Source organism: Oenanthe melanoleuca, chromosome 2 (assembly GCF_029582105.1).
Source record: "Oenanthe melanoleuca isolate GR-GAL-2019-014 chromosome 2, OMel1.0, whole genome shotgun sequence".
NCBI classification, from domain to species: Eukaryota; Metazoa; Chordata; class Aves; order Passeriformes; family Muscicapidae; genus Oenanthe; species Oenanthe melanoleuca.
In genome coordinates this window covers 7,816,056-7,836,224 of record NC_079335.1, presented here as the reverse complement: position 1 = coordinate 7,836,224, position 20,169 = coordinate 7,816,056, and the positions used below count along the sequence as shown (strand labels likewise).

The window sequence follows — 20,169 nt, the reverse complement described above, 5'->3', positions numbered from 1 at the left end:
GGGTAAGGGAACTACAACTGACAAGCCTGTTCATACAAATGCCATGTGTTTTACAGATTAGGAGAAGCCACAAGCTTGTAAACCTCAGTGAGCAGATGTCAGCTTCAGCAATCAGTTCAAATACACGTGCTGAACAACATTCCCATGCTCACTCAGAGGGAAGCATGCTGCCCTCCCTGAATTCTGAAATACTTTGGTCTTGCCTTCAAAAGTCTCCAGGTAATGAGCAGATCAAGCTCTAACGAGCTCACCAGATACAACAGGTCCGAACTCAAGGTTACTGAGCACGACCTTGCTCTCTCTTGGACAAAGGGGAAAGTGTTATGCAGCATTTTTTCTGACTGAAGAGAGTATCATAAAAAAAATCCAGGGCTTGATCCCAGATGCAGAAACACCCTCCTTTCCTTGGAAGTCAATATTGCTGGTGCCAGGCAAAACAATGCTGACACTTACCTGCCCAGGAGCAGCAATCAGCTCACAAGAGACCACAGCAGCTGTGGGTGAGATCTGAAAGATCGATTCTGACAGCTATAAAAGCAAGAGCTTTTTAATATTCAGAAAAGTGTCAGAGCCCTAATAACAGAATTTCCAGCTCCAAGAGGTAGAGTTGTCAATTGAAGCCTGTTCAGATACAAAAGTAACAAAGGTAGATTTGCATGGATTCCCTTTGTAGAGATGAGGGACAGTGAAAGAGATACTTTTCAAAACATGCAAATCTGTTCCGTTTTGCCCTTAAATTAACCCTTGGGCAGGGGTGGCAGTGTGCCACATCTCAGGTTTAAGGAGGGGGGTGCCAGCAGCACAGCAGGTGGCTCCTGCCCAAAGGCACTTTCCCTGGGGAAGAGCTGCCTTGGAAAGCCAGCTGGTCCCTTCCAAGAGTGGGAAGGGTTAATCCCACCCTCAGGGTGTGCCCCTCTGCCCAGCCTGGAACCCCCACAGCAAGTGCAGCAAGCTGCCCTGGGGTTTGCTCCAGCTCCAGCCTGTTCCACCAGCAGCTCCTCACTGAAGATACACCATGGCATCTTCTGCATATCAGAGCCACTAAATCTCCAAGCAAGACAGCAAAGGTGTAAAAATTGTAGTGGCAGACAACAGCCAGACTCATAATACTACTTTCCAAATTCAGAGACATAACAAAAGTAAGGTTAGTGGCTTAGAGCAAGGCAGGGGAGAGTTACACCTTAATGAAAAGCTGTTTTCCAAAGTGGAGCTGTGCCTGGTGGGTTTATTTCATAAAAGACAGAGAACTTCTAAGTTTACATAGGGTAAGATAAGTCAGAAAAAAAAAAAAAAGACATTTTGAGCAGTGCTTCTTTAAAAATTCATACACACACACAAGAAGGAAAGTTGGGTGAGTGAGTCTCTGATAGTTTGCCTGAGAAGGATGTAAGGACTGCTTTCTGCTGCACTAAGATTAACTCTTGGTCCAGCATGTTCCCATAAGATAACTGTCCTTTTTCCAAGATAATAACTTGAAAATGGGGCAAATTTCTTAGGATTGTTTCTCAATTAGTGTGATGACAGTCACCACAGACAGGACTTGGGTATTTTAAACCAAAGGGACAAAGAGCTACTGTCACTGGAGTGTGGGAACCGACAGTGGCCACACTGAGCACTTCTGCCTTAACCTGGCAGAATTTTAGCTTTACCTAGCTGGAAAAGGGGCTGGAATACAAGTCTTATGAGGACCAGTTGAGGGAGATGGGGGTGTTTAACCTGGAGAAAAGGGGGCTGGGGGGAGAGCTTCCCTTCCTCTAGAACCACCTGAGAGGAGGTTATAGCCAGGTGGAGGTCAGTCTCTTCTCCCAAGTAAGAAGTGACAAGGTGAGAGGAAATGACCTCAAGTTGCATCAGGGGAAGTTCAAATTTAGCATTGGGACTTTTTTTTTCATGAAATGGGTTGTAAGGCATTGGACTGGCTACCCAGGGGAGTGGTAGAGTCACCATCCCTGCAATTGTTCAAAAAACTTGTGGATGGCACTTGAGGACATGGTTTAATGGTGAGTGTGGTGTTGGTGCTAGGCTGATGGTTTGACTGGATGATCTCAAACATCTTTTCCAACTTAATTGATTCTATGATAGACTTCTTCATCCAGACCTTTTACAGGCAAAGGAGAAGTGTGTATCCTCCTAAGAGAGCAGAAAATCAAAGGAGCCTCTCTCCTACAGCAGCAGCAGGTCAGATGGCAACGGAGGAAGAAAGGAGCAGCCTCTCCTGGTGCTCTGTGAAAGCTACATCCCCCTCCAAAGGAGTCTGATTGGTAATTCTAACCTATTGATTCGTTTCCATCATTAAAAACATTCCAAAATGAATTGCAAATGCACAGAAACGTCCTCTGCCAACACTCAGCTCAGCACAGGCAGGAGACTTTGGCCTTGGAGAAAAGCAGCTTATCCTAAACTGCTTTGTTCCTTCGCTACTTCCAAGTGTTTTAGCCACTTCTGCAATTACTGTATCACCTTCTGGTTTTCAATAACCTTGTATTTTTCAACACCCAGTATCCATCTCCTGCTCCTCTGCTCTTTGGCCTCACAGCCAGTTATGCAGTTGCTTGGGGTAATTTCTGTTTGAAGCAAAACTCTTTTACACAACAGAGCTACAGAGCTTTTGGAGAAACACAAATCAATGTCTTAGCTGGGCATTAACAGCCAACTTTTGTCAGTATAATTAACTGTCTGAAATGTGAGCATTATGTCAAATTGCTCCTGACAAATCTGGTGGCCTTCTACAATGGGCATGCAAGGGTCTCACAAAGCTACAAGATGAGGGAAGAGCCACTGGCATCATCTACATGAACCTGTGCCCAGCATTTGACACACTGTCCCACACAACATCCTTGTCTTGGAACTGGAGAGATGGATTTACCAGCAGGATGCAGGACAGCTGTGCTCCAGCATCCTCATGGTTTTATCACAAAGCTGTGAAGCTTCTTGTATTTCACACATCCAGCCACCGCAATACAGGCTTTTTCTCTATAACTCTGGGTCTGAAGCAGCTTTTACTTTTGCATATATATTTTTGCATACTCTTTAACAGAAAATCTGCTTTGACAGCCACAGGGAGTCAATGACACTATGTTCCTCTGTAAGGTCTTAAGATCCAGGCAAGCAAAAGCAGTTCATGAACTGCCACATGGATAAAGCACCAAACTGCACAATCCCTGTAGCCCTATAGTGATAACCTCATTGTAGTAAACAAAACAAAAATATCCAGAAAAAACAGAAAATATAAATTTATATTGCATCATCTGTGCTTTTGTACATCTTTGATGACTGCCCACTCAGTGGAGTGGCAGAGAGTGAATCCCTTCTCTAAAGCTCTTTCCTCCATGTAGTAGATTTCCCTTTACTTTCATAGTTCAAAAATCAAGCTGTTGGTCAAAAGAGCAATGTTTACATCTTTACAGGAATCTCCAACCACTTTACAGGCTGAACTAAACCTCCAGGAAACTGAAATACTGTCCTTTGCAGCCAGAGAGGCTGGAGCAGGGAGCTGAGAAGGGGCACTGCAAGTTCTCAACTCACTTGTCCTCAGATGGAAAGTTTGGGTGTCCCTGGCTCTCCTCTGCCTTGGTTCACTCTGATCCTGGCATGCAGAGGACAAAGGGGCTGGTGGAAGCTGCAGGAATAACCTGAGCAAGGTTGAATTTTGTGAATTTTTTTGAGCAAGGAGAATTTGTGGGACAAGAATGTGCAAAAGAAGGACTCTGGTGGTTTTGGCCAGGATAGTCAGTTTTCTTCACAGTAGCTGGCATGAGGCTGTGATTTAGATTTGTGCTGGGTACAGTGCTGATAACACAGGCATGTTCTCATTATTGCTTACACAAAGCCAAGGCCTTTTCTGCTCCTCACCCCACCCCAAGGAGGCTGGGGGAGCACAAGGACCTGAAAGAGGACACAGCCAGGAGAGCTGACCCCAACTGAGCAAGGTCTTATCACACAGCATCGTGATCAGCATGCAGAGATGGGAGCAGAAGAGAAGGAGGCATGTTCAGAGTGATGGCATGGATCTGCCCATTCACCACTTCATGGGATGGAGCTCTGCCTTCCTGGGGATGGCTGAGCAACTGCCAGAAATAGTTCTGGAACTGACACTGAAACACCTCAAGCTGGTCAAAATGGCAGGCATTATTAAGAAAAACATTGAGAAAACTCCAGGATAAGTTTGGCCTAACAAATTCCCACTAAGGCAAAAATCTCCGCAAAATCCATATGAAAATGGCCAGAAATTGTCTTAAAATCAGCACTGAAACACCTCAAACCAGTCAAAATTAAAGGCAGTCTTTGGAAAACATGGGAAAAATCCAGGATAAATTTGGCCTAACAAATTCCCACTAAAACATGCAAAAATCCCTACAATATCCATTTGAAAATGGCCACAAATTGTCCTAAAATCGACACTGGAACACAACAAACAGGTCAATATTCCAGGCATTATTGAGAAAAACATCAGAAAATCTCAGAAATCATATGAAAATGTGAAGTGACAAATTAATTCCTTAGCTTGCTTTGCTGGCCATGTGCAGCTGATGCTTTACACATTAAATTTATCTTAACCCATGAGTTTTTTCACTTTTACCTTCCCAGTTCTCTCCCACTGCAGGGATTGTGAGAGACTGGCTGTGTGGGGTGTAGCTGCTGTCTGGGGGGTTAAACCATGACAGGGAAAAAAGCCTGAAGAGCAGGACTAAAGGACATTTCAGCACCTACTCAGACAGCAGAGAAATGGAGGTGAAAGTAGAAAAAAAACTCTCTCAAAGCTCTGAAGAAGCTCTCACACACACTTTGTGCTTTCATGGGCACTCCACATCACATAACCTTGGTGGAGCTGATGTCTTTTTGCCTATAGCTGTGGTCTTGAAGCAAAGCCATATCCTGACCCCACAGCTGTGTCCCCTGCCCAGATTTTCTCCAGGAATCCACTTACACCAGCAAGGCACACCACAGGCACTTCTGGCAGCCCAGGAGAAGGGAGCTGCCTTTTACCAAATTTATAAAGCATCCCCACACACCCTCCCAAATCCTCTTATCATATGGAAACTGGAGTTGTCTATGCTGGTGCTATTTTGTAAGAGCCAGTTTACATTTCAATATTGCCTTCCTAACCAAGAGAAGTTTTTGAAAGGGTCTGTTTAGCTCCTGACCTTTTACAAAGGGCAATGCAGTTTTCCCTTGCATTTCTGTATTTCCATTACAGCACAATCTCCAGAGCACGACAGACCTTCATCCTAACATCACAACAGCAACATAACACAAGAAAGGTAAAAAAATATTAGGAAATGTCCAAAGGAGAGCTGTGAAGACAGTGAAGGGCCTGGAGGCCACATGAGGAGCAGCTTGGTGTGTTCAGCCAGGAGACTGAGGGGACACCCCACTGCAGTTACAGCTTCCCACAGGGGCAGAGGAGGGGCAGGCACTGATCCCTTCTCTCTGGGGACAGTGACAGGACCAGGGAATGGCCTGAAGCTGCATCAGGGCAGGTGTATGTTGGACAGCAGGAAAAGGCTCTTTCCCCAGAGGGTGGCTGGGCACTGAACAGCTCCCCAGGGCAGGATCCCAGCACCCAGCCTGGCAGAGCTCAAGGATCATCTGGACAACACTCAGGCACAGGGTGGGATTCTTGGGGTGTCCTGCACAGGGCCAGCTCAATGATCCCTTCCAACCAAGGATGCTCCATGATTCCACTTGCTCAGTTCCAAGGGCTGTGGCATTTTCAGCTGCTGTACATGCACCAAATCCTGCAGATTCAGCACCTACCTGCTCTGTGCTCCAGCAGTGCTTGATCCTCTGGCAGCCCCAGTGTGAGAGTCTGAGGTTTGAAGCTGAACATTTGTTAATGGGATGGGGGGTAAGCAGAAGTTCATTTTCACTTCTCAGGTTGAATTTTTAGGCTAGAATCAAGCCAGCTGCTTGAGAAGAGCAGCAGGTCTGTTTTAACAGGCAGAGTGAAGCCACAGGATATCTGATCATAAAGTCAATGCTTCTCAATAAAGGCAGATTTTAACTGAAGGGGAAAAGCAGAGGATACAGGACTTGAAAAGGAAAGGGAGATCAAGAAGGAAGAGTTCTAATTCTCCTAATAAGCACTAGACTGAGGAGCAGGAGAGATCCTCTTCTTACTCAAAATATTTAGAATTTTCCCTGAAGAGACAAACAAGGTAAACTTTCCAAAGAATAATAACTTCACTACAAAAATAGTTTCAAAGAAAAAAAGAAACAAAACCCCAAATTCAGCTATAACATCAGTATAGCCATTGGCTGACAAACTGTGACAATACAGGTGACACCAAATTCAGAGGAATCATTTTGACATCTCTGCAGACTTGGTTCTTTCAAAATGAGTAATTTTGACTACCTGAGAGGTTTGAAATGGACCTGGAATTAAGATGAAGTAAATCTAAAAGCAACAATGCATCACTTTCTCAAAACCATAATTATTTTGACTTGCCTTTGCTTAACTAAAAATTGCTTTAATTCAATGTAAATGAGTATTTTTCTCAGTGTTGTCACCAAAAATATCTAAGTCAGATAATTTGATTTAAGTGAAGCTCTAGTAAGAGAGCTTTAGATGCATGGATCAACAGCACTTGCAGGGAAAGTCTTGCAGTAATGCAGGCTGCTGGTTCATAGAAGGCATCACCATCTCCCACCAGGCTACGGAATTTCAAATACAGGCCTGGGTGTCCCTATCACACCCTAGCAGCTTTGGATGCACTCTAGAGTATCAAAAAAGAGACAGAAACTGCCAGGTCAGCTCTGATTCAAGCTGCAGGTAGCCCCACATCATGTTCTTTACACATGAGCTTGTAGAAGTCTCAGGGTGCAGTAACACAGGTCTCTGCTTCAAGACTAATCCCAAAGGACTGGCTGTAGGATTCAGAACTGCTATGGTTCAACCCAAATATTCAGACAATATCTTCCAGTTTGATCTGTGGTTTTGCATGGCAGGATCCAAGAGGGACCTTAGAAAATGTTATTAAAATCCAAACCTGGCCACATGCACTGTGCTTTGAATTTGAGCTGGCAGTGGGAATCTGATACCTCCCTAAAAGAACTGGAGGTGATGCCATATGCTTCCCTGGCAGGGTCATGTTGACTGAGCTGGCAGATTTGATAGAATTACATTTCTTTTTTGAGCTGGCACAGCACTGTGATGTGTCAGTGAAATACACAAAGTATTTCAGATAAGTAAGATTAAGTCATTGATTGAAGACCCAGCCTCTAGAAATAATGTAGTGTCCTTTAAAAGGAAACACCTTTGTTTCTTGTCCCAAAGCTTTAAAAACAAAATTTAAAAAAATCCCAAACTCCTGGAGAAATGTCAGCAGCAATTATTTAGTCCAGAGACATTTTAAAATTGTACCAGATTTAATGCCTCAGTGTCACTGTGCCAGTTTTCACTCTCCAGAACAGCCCTCCAGAGGGATGGATAAGGAGCCCACTGCAGGAGTTTTGGGAATACCAAGAGTATGTGTGGTCCCCTCCATGCCAGCAGCAGCTCTGTCAGGTGCCAGCAAGGTGGGAAATGTGCTTGGACCCTGTGGGCTCTAACCTGTCACCCACTGCCCCTTGACCACCCCTCAAATCTTTTGGGATGGAAAGCTGAGTGCTGGGCCTGCACTGAAAATCTGCTGGGACAAAGGACTTCCAAAGAGATGGAAAAGTTACTACAAAAAACAGACAAAAAAAGTTGTATTGAGATGATGTCCTTAGAGAAAGACAGCTACACTTCAAACATTTGTCACCAGGTGCAGGTTTCAACCACTATGTTGTGTCTCTTTTGCATTCTAGGATAATCTGTAATTGCTTGGCAGAAATAGCTGTGGGACTGGTCCAGAGAAACAGATGTGGCTTGATGAGGTTAACAGGTTTCCTGAAATAGAACAACTGCTCTGCTCAAAGGTTTGGTCATCTCATAGGCAGGGCACAAACCTTCTCTCCCTGAGGAGGGATGTGCACGTCAGTCCAGATGAAGCAACTTAATCACAGGCAGTTCAAAGGGAAGCAGAGCCAGGAAAGAATTGCTTTCCATCCTCCTTTCCCCCAGAACTGCATTTTAACAATTACTACAGTCTTCACAACTGATGACATTCCTAATCTTAACTCGTGCTTCAGAGCAACCTCCTACCAATACTGTGGGGAGTTTCTTTTAAAGAGCTCCCTGTGTGTCAAGACCCCCCCCATTTTCCACATTCCACAGCTATTTCACAGCTTGAGGGGGTTGTGCAGCCCTGACTTAAAAGAGTTTTTCCAAGTTTTATAGGACATTTTACACAAAGTGACTTGAGCTTGCTACTTACAAACCAGAGCATGGGACACTTGGCAGCAGTGGGAAGAGGAGGTTGGGGTAAGAGTGGGAAAGGTGACCAGAAGGGTGGCAGCAGTTCCTGTGTGGCTGCTGTTAATTAGTGCCAGGTCAGCCCAGAGCCCTTATCAGGACAAGAGGGGTCACAAGAAGCGACAACTTTGAAGAACAAACAGACACACACACACTGAACAGAGGCCACTTATGTTGATAAGGTTATCTATTCCATAAGACAGAGGTTTGTGACCAGAAAACACACATAGCTCCCACAGGGCCAGTTCAGTTGCCAGATACATTTTAGGTGCCACTGAAGACACCTTGGTCTCAAATACAACAGCAGGTGTCAGCCAGCCACACCTTTCTGTACTGGCACCAGAGGACAAGGACAGATAGTCCAGGGCAGCTCAAACAGCACTTGGAGACCAGGGGTGAGAAGCCAAGATCCCTGAAGCCTGGTAGGAGCTTCCCAGCTCCCTGAGGCACATGTTGGGTGAGCAGATACCTACTGGGCAGTGACAGACACCCAGCCAGCCAGGAGGGATGCAGACGTGCTCTGGATGGGCTCAAGGGCAGCTGCCCATCCCAGCAGGCACAGGCACACCATTCCTGCCAGCACTCAGGGGCAATGGCAGCTGTCACATCCCTAGCCAGCCACAGCCTCCCCTGGTCTGCTGGCTGCTGCCACAGGCACTGTGGTAAAGGAGCAATATAAACATTACAGCAGGGTTTTGCCCACAAGGCTGTGTCGTGCACAGGAAATCTCTGTGTGGGGCAAGGAGCTTTCTTGCTGTTGTAAGCAATTCCTCTGACCTGTGAGCTGACAGATAACCCCAGAGTTTGCTTTCAGCCTGCATACCTAAGGCATCACCTGTGAGTTAGATCTGATTTATCAGTTAGGAGCACACCATAAACATAACAGACAGGCTTAGATGCACTCAGGCAAGACTGTGGCAGAGGGGGGTGAAGTACATCTGCCATACTTCACCTTAATTCCTGGAATTCATCCCCCTGTTTTAATAACCTACATCAGGAATCTCAGATCAGTTCAAAATATATCTGCCTCTCTGCTCCTTGCAAGCTTGATTGAACACAGGCTGTTCAGCAAATATTTTATCGTAAATAAAAATATGCTATAGTAATATTTATATAAAAATATAAAAAGTACTAGTACAAAGTTAAATGGGCTTGCACTGAAAGGTTCCACCAGAGTATGTTGGCAGAGGGGATGGTTATTAAAAATAATTCTTCCACTTAAGTACTTGTGGGTGAAAACTTTATCCCCTGCTTCACCAGTTCATCTATCTGCTGCTTCAGATGAAACATCAATAGTCCTATGCTGCCTTCTGCAGAGTATAAAAGATACAGAAGACACAGAAAATTAATTGTCTAGTATGAAAAAAAAAAAGTTGAAGAAACTCCACATGTAGCATGTGAAAGTGTTGGAATAAGACAAAAAACACATCCTTTTCAGTTTCCTCAGCCAGAGCCATGAAAAGCTCCACCAGGTGGTGGGATTAACAGCACTTGGAATATGCTGTGGAGCTGAGTTTGCTCTCTCTCCTTTGCTTTTTAAAAGCAAGTTTCTGCTTCACTCCAGTTTTGAAAATAGGTGCAAAAGATGTTACAAGTAAAAATTTATTTTTACTATCATTTAATGGCAGCATTTGCAACTCATTTGACATAAAATATGTTTTTATAATCTAGAAGACAGAACTGCCATCTGCATGACCTTAATTCCCTCTCAAGTTGCTCCCAGTTTTGCATAAACAAAAAGAAAATTGATAAGCACATGCGAAATCTTACATAAAATTATGTTTAGTTTGAAAAGTAACCTTCCTCAATTGAGAGGCCATTACCATTAGCACTATAATAAAGTTTGGAAGAAAAACTGCAAAGAAGGTTTCAAGTTAGTTTCTGGCTGGGATGTGACAAATCCATACAAACAGGGCAACTCACTGTCTCCCCTGCAGAATTAGATTGTGCACCGAGTGAGCGAGCCAAAATAAGAAGTAATACAATTTCTCTCTTCTTTTGCACTTTCAGAGACAATGCTTTTACACACAACTAAGCTAAAAGGTAAAATAAATGTGTATTGGCAGAACTGTAGTTTAAAAACTTAGTGGTAGCTTTAAAGAAGAACCATAGACTGGGACTTTGTTGAGGCACAGGATTTAAACCTCCTGACACAGAAATGTTATCCTACAGCAGCACCAAAACAGTAAATGAAGTGAGAAATTGGCAGAGGAACAGACCACCAAGTTTACCATAGGCTTATGCTGGGGCTTTGTTGTTTCCAGGAAAATCAAGAAAATACATGCTATTAACTAATAAACATACCCACTCTTTTTATCCACATCCAAGCACTCCCTCCTTTACCCCCAGCCACCAAGCAGACGTGTGCTCAAGCAGATTAAAAATGGTCAGGGTCCCAGATAAGCCCAGGAAGGACCTCAAGCACAGCCATGCCTGCAGATAACATCCTGCCTCTGCTGAAAGCAGAAGAGGGAACCCAGGGCCACCCCCAGCTTCTCCCACCACGAGGGCAGCTCTGTCCAGGCTCTGTGCACAGGGGGCAGAGCATCACTGGCTCTGGGCTGGGACAGAAGAACAGAGGAGGGGTGAACACAGTGCCTTGTGGAAGGCACAGGATGCTGTGGATGTAACAAGCCAAGTGTTTCCCAGCAGCTGCTGCACACAGAGCCAGCCACCCAGGTGAAGCTGTGTAAATAACATACAGGAGGGGTGTGCTGCTCCTCCTGAAATGCCAAGAGGCAGGAAGGCTCCAGTTAAAGGCAACTCTTATTTTAACTTGTGTCACTGAAGAGCACCAAACTAAATGAACTCCTGAGGACAAGATCAAAGTAGAATAAGAGACTCGTTTTTTATATCCTTGAATCTCCTGTCCCTTTTGTACACTGAAATTTAATTTCCTTTTCAAAGACAGCTTTTGGAGCTTATGAAAATTGACCCAAAAGATTACAAGGGCTTTGTCACCCTTCCAATCTCCCTGAAAGATCCATAATTAGGGAGGTTTTTCCTTCAACATATGTGCCCAGCAGAGAAATATATAATTCAGACTTACAATTACGTGAATGAGTTATTTCAGTATATTGGCTACATACAAGCACAACCGTTACAAAGAGTTGAAAAATCTTGTGTGCCTCAAATGAGTAAATCTACATCAAGGCTTTTTTTTTTTTTTACTGGCTTGTTTTCATTTGTGCCAAGACTACACACAGTCACACTAAGGACCCGGGACGGATGTTCTCTGCTGAGATAAATATACCAAGCACAATAAAAGCAAACCGCTGACCTCGAAGATTAATTTCTAGACGAGCATAAATGACTAATTCTGCAAGGAGGAGTGCAGAGCGGATCCCTAAGACAGGCAGCCTGCTCTTTGCCCTCTAACGGAGCAGCACCGGCTCCTCTTCGGGCACACAGCCCACCCAGGGAGCGATGTCAGAACAGCGGGCTGGGCAGCCCCGGGTCCCGGGGGGCTCCCGGTGCCCCGAGCATCCCCGGCGGTGCCCCGAGCATCCCCGGCGGTGCCCCCTCGCCCCCGGCGGTGCCCCCTCGCCCCCGGCGGTGCCCCCTCGCCCCCGGCGGTGCCCCCTCGCCCCCGGCGGTGCCCCCTCGCCCCCGGCGGTGCCCCCTCGCCCCCGGCCCGCCGCCCGTGTGCCGCCCCCAGGGAATCCCGGCGCTACGGGAGCAGCCGCCCGCCGGAGCGCGCCCGGCGCCGCAGGATGCTGCGAGCTCGGCCAGCGCCGGGGCCGCCCTGCTGCCGAATAACAGGGACGATTTCAAAACCCGACAACTCAAGAGCCGAGCGAGGAGGCTGGGAGGCTCCCACCGCGCCTTGCAGCAGCGGGGAGCGGGGGCTTGCAGGTAAGCGGGGAGAAGGAGGGAGGGAAGGAGGGAGAGAGAGAGGGGGTCCCGCGGTACTCACGGCGGGGCCGGCCGAGCCCCACGGCCGGGATGGGACGGACGGACGCTGCTGTGGCTGCCGCCGCGCTGTGTGTCCGTCTGTCTGTGTGTCTGTGTGTCTGTGTGTGCCTGCCGGCCCTGCCCGCCGAGCCGCTCCGGGGCCCCGTCCCTCCCCTCGCTCCCTCCCCGGCGCTTCCTGCCGCTCATATAGCGCGCCCTCGGCCACGTGGACGGCGCGGGGCCGCCGGCTCCTCCTCGGGGCCGGGCCGGGAGGGCGGGACCCCACCGGCACCGCATCACCCCCATCATCATCCCCATCATCATCGCCCCACCGGCACCCGCATCATCCCCATCATCACCCCCATCATCACCCCCATCATCATCCTCTCCATCCTCATCCCCCCTCCATCACCCCCCCATCTCCCCCATCTCACCCCCCTCATCACCCCCATCCCACTCCCCAAGCAGCCCCCCCATCACTGCCCCATCACTGCCCCATCACTGTCCCCCATCACTGCCCCATCACTGCCCCCAGCACTGCCCCATCACTGCCCCATCACTGCCCCATCACTGTCCCCCATCACTGCCCCATCACTGCCCCCAGCACTGCCCCATCACTGCCCCCAGCACTGCCCCTGCACTGCCCCATCACTGCCCCCATCACTGCCCCTGCACTGCCCCATCACTGCCCCCATCACTGCCCCCATCACTGCCCCCATCACTGCCCCATCACTGCCCCCAGCACTGCCCCTGCACTGCCCCATCACTGCCCCCATCACTGCCCCTGCACTGCCCCCATCACTGCCCCATCACTGTCCCCCATCACTGCCCCATCACTGCCCCCAGCACTGCCCCATCACTGCCCCCTCACTGCCCCTGCACTGCCCCCATCACTGCCCCTGCACTGCCCCCATCACTGCACTGCCCCCAGCACTGCCCCCATCACTGCCCCTGCACTGCCCCCATCACTGCCCCCAGCACTTCCCCCATCACTGCCCCCATCACTGCCCCATCACTGCCCCATCACTGCCCCCATCACTGCCCCTGCACTGCCCCTGCACTGCCCCCATCACTGCCCCATCACTGCCCCCATCACTGCCCCTGCACTGCCCCTGCACTGCCCCCATCACTGCCCCATCACTGCCCCCATCACTGCCCCATCACTGCCCCCAGCACTGCCCCCCTCTCAGCCCCCATCACTGCCCCCATCACTGCCCCCAGCACTAACCCGAGCACTGCCTCATCACTGCCCCCAGCACTGCCCCTCTCTCAGCCCCATTCCCCTCCCATCACACTCACCCCGGGCGCTGCCGGGATGAAATCCTGCTCTGCTCGGGCCCTCCCTAGAGGGTGACCTCCCAGGGATGGCTGTGCTCCCCACAACCCCCAAACTGCTGTGTCTGACACTGGGCTGCAGGGATCAGCAGGGAAAGTGGAAAGGGATTTGGTGCTTCTCAGGGCAGAAAATCTATGTGGCATCTCTAATAAAAATAGTGCATAGTCGATATTCACAGAGTCACAGAATGGTTTAGGTTGGAAGGGACCTTAAAGACACTCTAGTTTCGACCCCCTTGCCGTGGACAGGGACACCTTGTATTACACCAGGTTGCCCAGAGCTCCATCCAGCCTGGGCTCAAACACATTGACAGAGGCATTCTCTGCAACCTCTCTGGGCAACCTGGTCTCACATCTCACCACCCTCACAGGAAGGAATGTCTTCCAAATACCTATTTTAACCTACTCTCTTTTGTTTTAAAGCCATTCCCCCTTGTCCTATCACTACATATCCTTGGGGGAAGAAAACCCAAAAAAAACCCAACAAAAAACCCCAAATAATTCCAGGTTTCTTGCAGCCCTTGTAAGTACTGAAAGGTGCTATAAGGTCTCCCCTGTGACTTCTCTGGGCTGAGCAATCCCCACCCTTAGCCTGTTTTTACAGGAGAGGTACTTCACCCCTCTTCTTTCTGTCCAGCATCAGACATTTTTAAGGTGACTATAAAAACTGTAGAATTAAAAAGAAAGCAGCATCATTAAAGAATCCCCCAGACAGATACATTCAAGTGATAAAGTGTCTGCTAAAACTATTTAACAACATAATGCTGTCTTTTTTAGTGTCGATGTGTAAAGACTGGAGCCTTGAGATGTGCAAAGACTGGGGCCATGACTAGAAGTGGGGGGATTATAGCACCTCCAAAGAAGCAAATGATCTCTGATCTTCTCCACCCTTCTGTAGGCAGGCAAATATGCACAGTGAACATGCACAGCACATATCAGAGGGGAGAGTGCATTCCTGAGCTCTGAAAAACATGTTCCATAACACTGGAGAGCAGTGCACACCTCCCTTGGTGAAGCAGATGAGTTTACAGGTGATTAATCTAGTTACTGAAACTGCCCACGTTGTTGGTTTATTAAACCCAGCACAAGGTACTTCCACTGGAAAGTGTAACGTGCTATGTAGGAGCTGTAATTCATCAATCACACTGAGCTTGTTTCCATAGAGTTGTATTAGCAGAAGCCTGAGTGTGGATTTAGCCTGGTGTCACATCATGTACAGTGCTGTGCAGGCATTTGCATGCAGGTGAGAGCACCTGTGACAGCCTGAGCTTTCTGCTTGGGGAGCATAACCCCACACAAGCCCTTTGAGGGACTCACCCCATCACTAAATCCTGCCTCTGGATATTCAACAGCAGCATAGTGTCATATGCTACAAAAACAGGGTTTGGAAGGGATTTAATCATTAAAGAAAAAAAAAAGTAAAAGCACATTACGAGGAATGTATCAATACAAGGAATTACTGTGTGGTGGAAACAGTCTATTAAATAGCTGTTCACTGCTTTTTCCCAGGAGCTGCTTGACACTTTGCTGGAGGTGGGATGAGGAGCTCCAATTTGATTGTCTGTTAGTGTCTCTGTTACCTTTTTGCCTTGACATTCTCATACTTTCAGGCAAATTGGTTGAATTTGGTGCTTCATTTGCTTCACAATAATAGTGGGCGAGTGGGGCTGTTTACAAAAATGAATCTCTGGGGAACAGCTCACCAGTAATAGGGGTGTGCATCAGGTTTGGAGATTTCTCCCAAGCATTTCTGGAGGGGAGGGAGGGAGTGAGAGAGCGATGAGAAAGAAGAGTCTGAGCACTCTGCATTTCACTACTTGTTGTACCTCACCTGGTCTGTCCATGAGTTCAACAGTAAAATAGATGATTTATCATCATACAACACGTAAAGTTTCACTAGGTTGTATCAAGGAAAACTTAACCCAGCAGCCAAGAACATCCTAATTATTAACAGTTAATCCAGCTGACACTGGCACAGGTTGCCTGGAGAAGCTGTGGCTGTCCCATCCTTGTCAGTGTTCAAGGCTGGGCTGGGTGGGGCTTTGAGCAGCCTGGTCTCTGCACCATTTCTCTGGAGCACACGAGAGATAAGATATGGTGCACCCCACAGCCACACCAGCCTTGGTCACACGCTGCAAGGAGCAGATATGGAGGCAAGCTCTGCAGTGGCTGGGTTTGCTCAGAAAGACTCCTTTCTGTAAAGCAAGGCAGAGGAGGAGTGTGTTTGCCCCAGAGGAGCATGATACAGTGAGCATGGAGAAGTGCAGAGCATGGAGAAGATCCACAGGTCTCTGCCAGCACCTTGAGAGCCAAGAGCAGGGAACAAAACCAAATCCACCTGAAACAGTAAGTTTGGAGCCTATTTCTCCTTTTTATATCAGTGTTACACTCACTTAATTCCTTCAGATGCTCCAAGTTCCCTGAAGCATCCCAGCGAGGTGGAGGTAACAAGTGTTCTCTGATAACACCACAGGAATTACAGCAGGGTCCAACCTGCTGGATCTGATCTCCCTCATGCTGCAGCATTTCACTAGCAAGTGTCATTTAGATGGTTTTGGGAAAGAATCCAGGATTTGTTTCACAGACAGTATTTCCTCAACAGCTCAGTGAATATGGAATAGTTTGAACTCACCATGCAAATCTTGCTTGTCGTCTTATGTAGAGAAACTATATCTATTCTAAAGTCTGGGCCAGGGCTTCCAACTGCTGAGGGGGGATAGTTATGCAGACTTCAAAGGAGCTGTATCAGCTTTTACCAAGTGGGGATCCAGACCTTTATTCATATTTTAAAATTCAGAAACTGCACCTAGGTAAAGCATTTTTCTCTATATTTTTAAGTAGCCAGGTTTTTATTTTATAGCTCTTCCCTCGGTGGCAGGATTGTTTCTCAGTAGTCAATGTTTAAAGGCCCTTCAAGGCTGACAGAATTAAAAATGAATAATTTAAAGCTGGTCTATGATGCATAATTTTTAACATATGTTTTACAGGCCATGTGGAACAATTTTTGACTTGTCAGTAGATATTTTACAAACATGCTGTGCTGGAACCAAATCCTTTTTTATTTAAGAGTCAGATTTGAGCCCTCCTATGCTTCAACACAGCAGCATGCTGGAGCCTACAAGCCATAACAAGGAAACCATTATCACCAGCACTGATCAGAAAAGAGGAGAAATGAAGCAATTGCAGCACTTTTTTCCTCTTACACACACTGCTAAACCAGATGTGGGCAGAACTGTGGTTCTCCCATCTTAAGAAGCCTTGTCCCAAGGTAGAGAAAGAGGAGCTGAGTTTTATTTGCTCTAAGGCTGCAAAAAGGGTGGAGCCAGGTAGTGCTGGAGGAGCCATGAAACCTGTTGTCTTTGGGTTATTTTTTGAAGGATAGCTGGGGTATTTTTTTACTAACCTCCTGTTAAGTCCCTAAATATTGTGCTAGGAATGCCATCTGAGTAATTCCCAATAGTTTTAATAGGCAAAGCTAATTGCTGGTGAATAACACCTTTCATGGATTTCATTTCTTGTCCCTTCCTGATTGTTTGCAACAAGAAAGGGAGGAGGCACCTACCCTGCAGATGCTCAAAGGCAGCCTGGGCTTCAACCCCATCAACTGATTCCCACACTCTTCCTTGTTTTCCTGCATTGTCCAGCTGTTCTATTTTAAAGTTACTCCATACTTGCAGCTAAAAATAAATTGATTTGGTTATTTCAAAAGCTCCTTGGGCTCAAACCCAATGTCAAGTGTTTGACCAAGCTGTAAATTGAGGCAGTGCCCTGGGAAAGTGCAGATTTGGGCTCATGTTTGCTCCCCCCTCATTAGCTCTCCCTTCAGTTCATAATCTGTCATCTTTCAAACAAGCCAATTGCCATTGTGTCTAGAAGTTAAAATAGAAAATCAGCATTTGGCATGTACACAGTTGCCAAGAAGCTATTTCTCCTCGCCTGTGTAAATAAATTGTCATTCAAAAACGGTTGGCTTGCTCTAAAAGATGTGCTAAGTGCTACCAGTGCACTGTGCTCCCAGTGGGAGGAAAGAGGAGAGGATCCAGGAGTGTGGCCAAGTAGTGCCCCCTCCCCAGCTTCTCCCCCTCCTTCTGTGGAATGGGACTGCTCCTGCACAGGCCAAGTGCCATTGGGTGGCTCCTGTCTCAGTGAGCAGAGCAGGACTGATTCCTGACCTTGCTGGTTTTGCCCCCAGGTCACCACCAGGGTGGTTCCCTTCACAGTCATTTGCTGGTAATCTATATATTTACATTAGGTAACTATTTGTGTTTATTTTATATCATACAGAAACACACCTCTTGATCAGGATGACTAGATGTGAAAGGTATTAAATAATTCCAGACTTTATAGATATGAAACTAAGAAGACTGACCACAGATGGACTGTACACAATTTATTTATTCTAACTGGCAGAAGAGACAGATGGTATATGTGTATCACATTTACATTACTTCCACTGAAGAGGTGCATTGTGCTCTGTATTCAAACATGTAAGAGTCACTGCCCTTATCATATCTTATTATATTATCGTATAATTTGAACAGCAGCACTTTATACACCGTGCTAACAAACTTGATAAGGCTATTTGGTGGCTATAGACTTTGCCATAACTGATGCACAGCTTTATTATGTCTGGCTTGGTCTTCTTACTGTTTTTTCACAAAAAACACCCCATACTTCTGACAAATGTCACAGGACTGTAACAGCTTCCCTGATCCAGAGCCTTCTAAAAGCCAGTATTAAGAGTGCAGGCTTAAAGCAAGCTTTTAGATCACATCCTCAGCCTCCACACTTCACACACCAGGCTCTGGCACCAGGGTGCATTAAGAGCAAAGAGAAGAGAAACAATAAACAGCATCCTCCCCTGCTTGCCCGTGGAATTCAAATGGTGAGGAGTTGCAAGAGCTCAGTGGTACTGACACAGACCTGGGTGCAGGCCCACATCAGAGACAGCTGTGACTTCAGAGAAAGATTTCTTGTGAGGCCAAAGTATTACACAGAGACGTGTTTTTGCCAGCTAGGACTCATTAGTGCTGAATACAGGAGCGTTGGCTATGGGTAAAGGTTGTGATTTGGTACAATCTGCTCTCAATAAATGTCTGTGAAAGTCAGAGAAACCTTTCAGTATTGCAGCACATAAAAACACACAGTAAACACCAAAAGCTGGATCTGCAGAAATATTCAGCAAATCTGGAACTCCCACAAACTCACATAAAAACCTCTCTGTGCTATGAAATACTTCTCCACTTTTGTACTCTTAGATAAATGCAAGTTTTGCTATAAGGACAGTGTAAAACCTGAGAGGAATAATAAACACTTATGAAAAATTTTTTAAAAGGCAATGATGGGACATGAAAATAGAAGAAAAAAACATAACACAGGTAGAGGTGTTCATCCTTGAAAGTGTTCAAGAAACAAGGGAACATGGCACTTTGCCATATCGGTTAGTGGGCTGGGTCAAAGGTTGGACTTGATCTCAGTGCTCTTTTCCAGCCTTAATGATTCTATGATTCTACCTCTGTCAGCATACAGGAAGATTAAAAGAATATAAAAATTATTGGCTGTAAGTATTTTACTGCAGAAGGAAGAAATGGCATAAGCACCTAAAATGAGGATGAAGGTAAGTAAGGACATGGCAAGGAGAGACAGCCCTGTGTACCTGGCGTGTGTTTCACAGATTGAACTGTAGCATTTTCAATCTCTCCAATACAAATGACCCTTCTTTGCAGTTCAGATGTCACCTACAGAACATCACAAAAGTAAAATAAACCTAATTTACCTTTGGCCATCTGGACCTCACGGTGCCTTGAGTACCATCTATTCCCAAGCACAGACTCAAAAATACGTGCATTAGGTGATTGTGAAGTTATTAGCATCATGTAATTTTATTTCATTTCACTTGTCCCCCAGGACAGTCAGGAATAAACCAGAAGGTGAAATTACACCCAGAAAATAAATGTTGTTGATTAGGTTGAAGTGTCTATTAGGCTTCTGTTTGAGTTTCCAGCCCACAAGAAGAATGGCAAGCAAAGCCTGTTAAAGACACATCTTGACAAGAATGCATTTTTCAGTGGCTCCAACAAAATAAATATAGTAACACAGAAGAACCTTCTAAAAGTCAGGCTTATGTGCTTGTCTGATCAGCACCAGCTAACAGTTCCATCTCTCCTGAATGTCACAGAAGCACACGAGCTGTGCCACCATGCAGTTCTCAAGAAAAATTCTTTTCTTCAAAGGACATCATACACATACCAGGGGCTGTACATTCTGTATTAACTTTAACACAAATAACAAAAAATCATAATTGCAGGTGAAATTCATCCCCAGGGAAAATTGGGAATAAAACACTGAAGCACACCTGGCAGATGTTACTCACACAGCTTAACTTAATATGGATAAGCATTTATTTTGAATGGTAGAAAAGCAATATAGTAACCCAGGTGGGATAAAAAACTCTGTGTGTTTTTGCTTTCTTGACAGATATATAGGTTAAAATAACTTTTCAGTCCATTCCAGCTATTGAGATAGGCTGAGAAGGGAGAAATAGCAGAATCCCTCCAAGGAGGGATGGTGAGTGCTTGTGCAGGGATAATTCTGAAGACCTG

General features: G+C 46.4%; 1 protein-coding gene across 1 annotated transcript in view; it reads right to left on the bottom strand.

Annotated features, from left to right (window-relative positions):
• ST3GAL1 (ST3 beta-galactoside alpha-2,3-sialyltransferase 1) overlaps nt 1–12,413 on the bottom strand; it is a 73,551-nt gene extending 61,138 nt beyond the window's left edge. The window contains exon 1 of the mRNA XM_056484871.1: nt 12,255–12,413. The gene's annotated coding sequence lies outside the window, so the exon portion shown is untranslated. The remainder of the gene's footprint in view (nt 1–12,254) is intronic.
• Nucleotides 12,414–20,169: the final 7,756 nt, after the last annotated feature.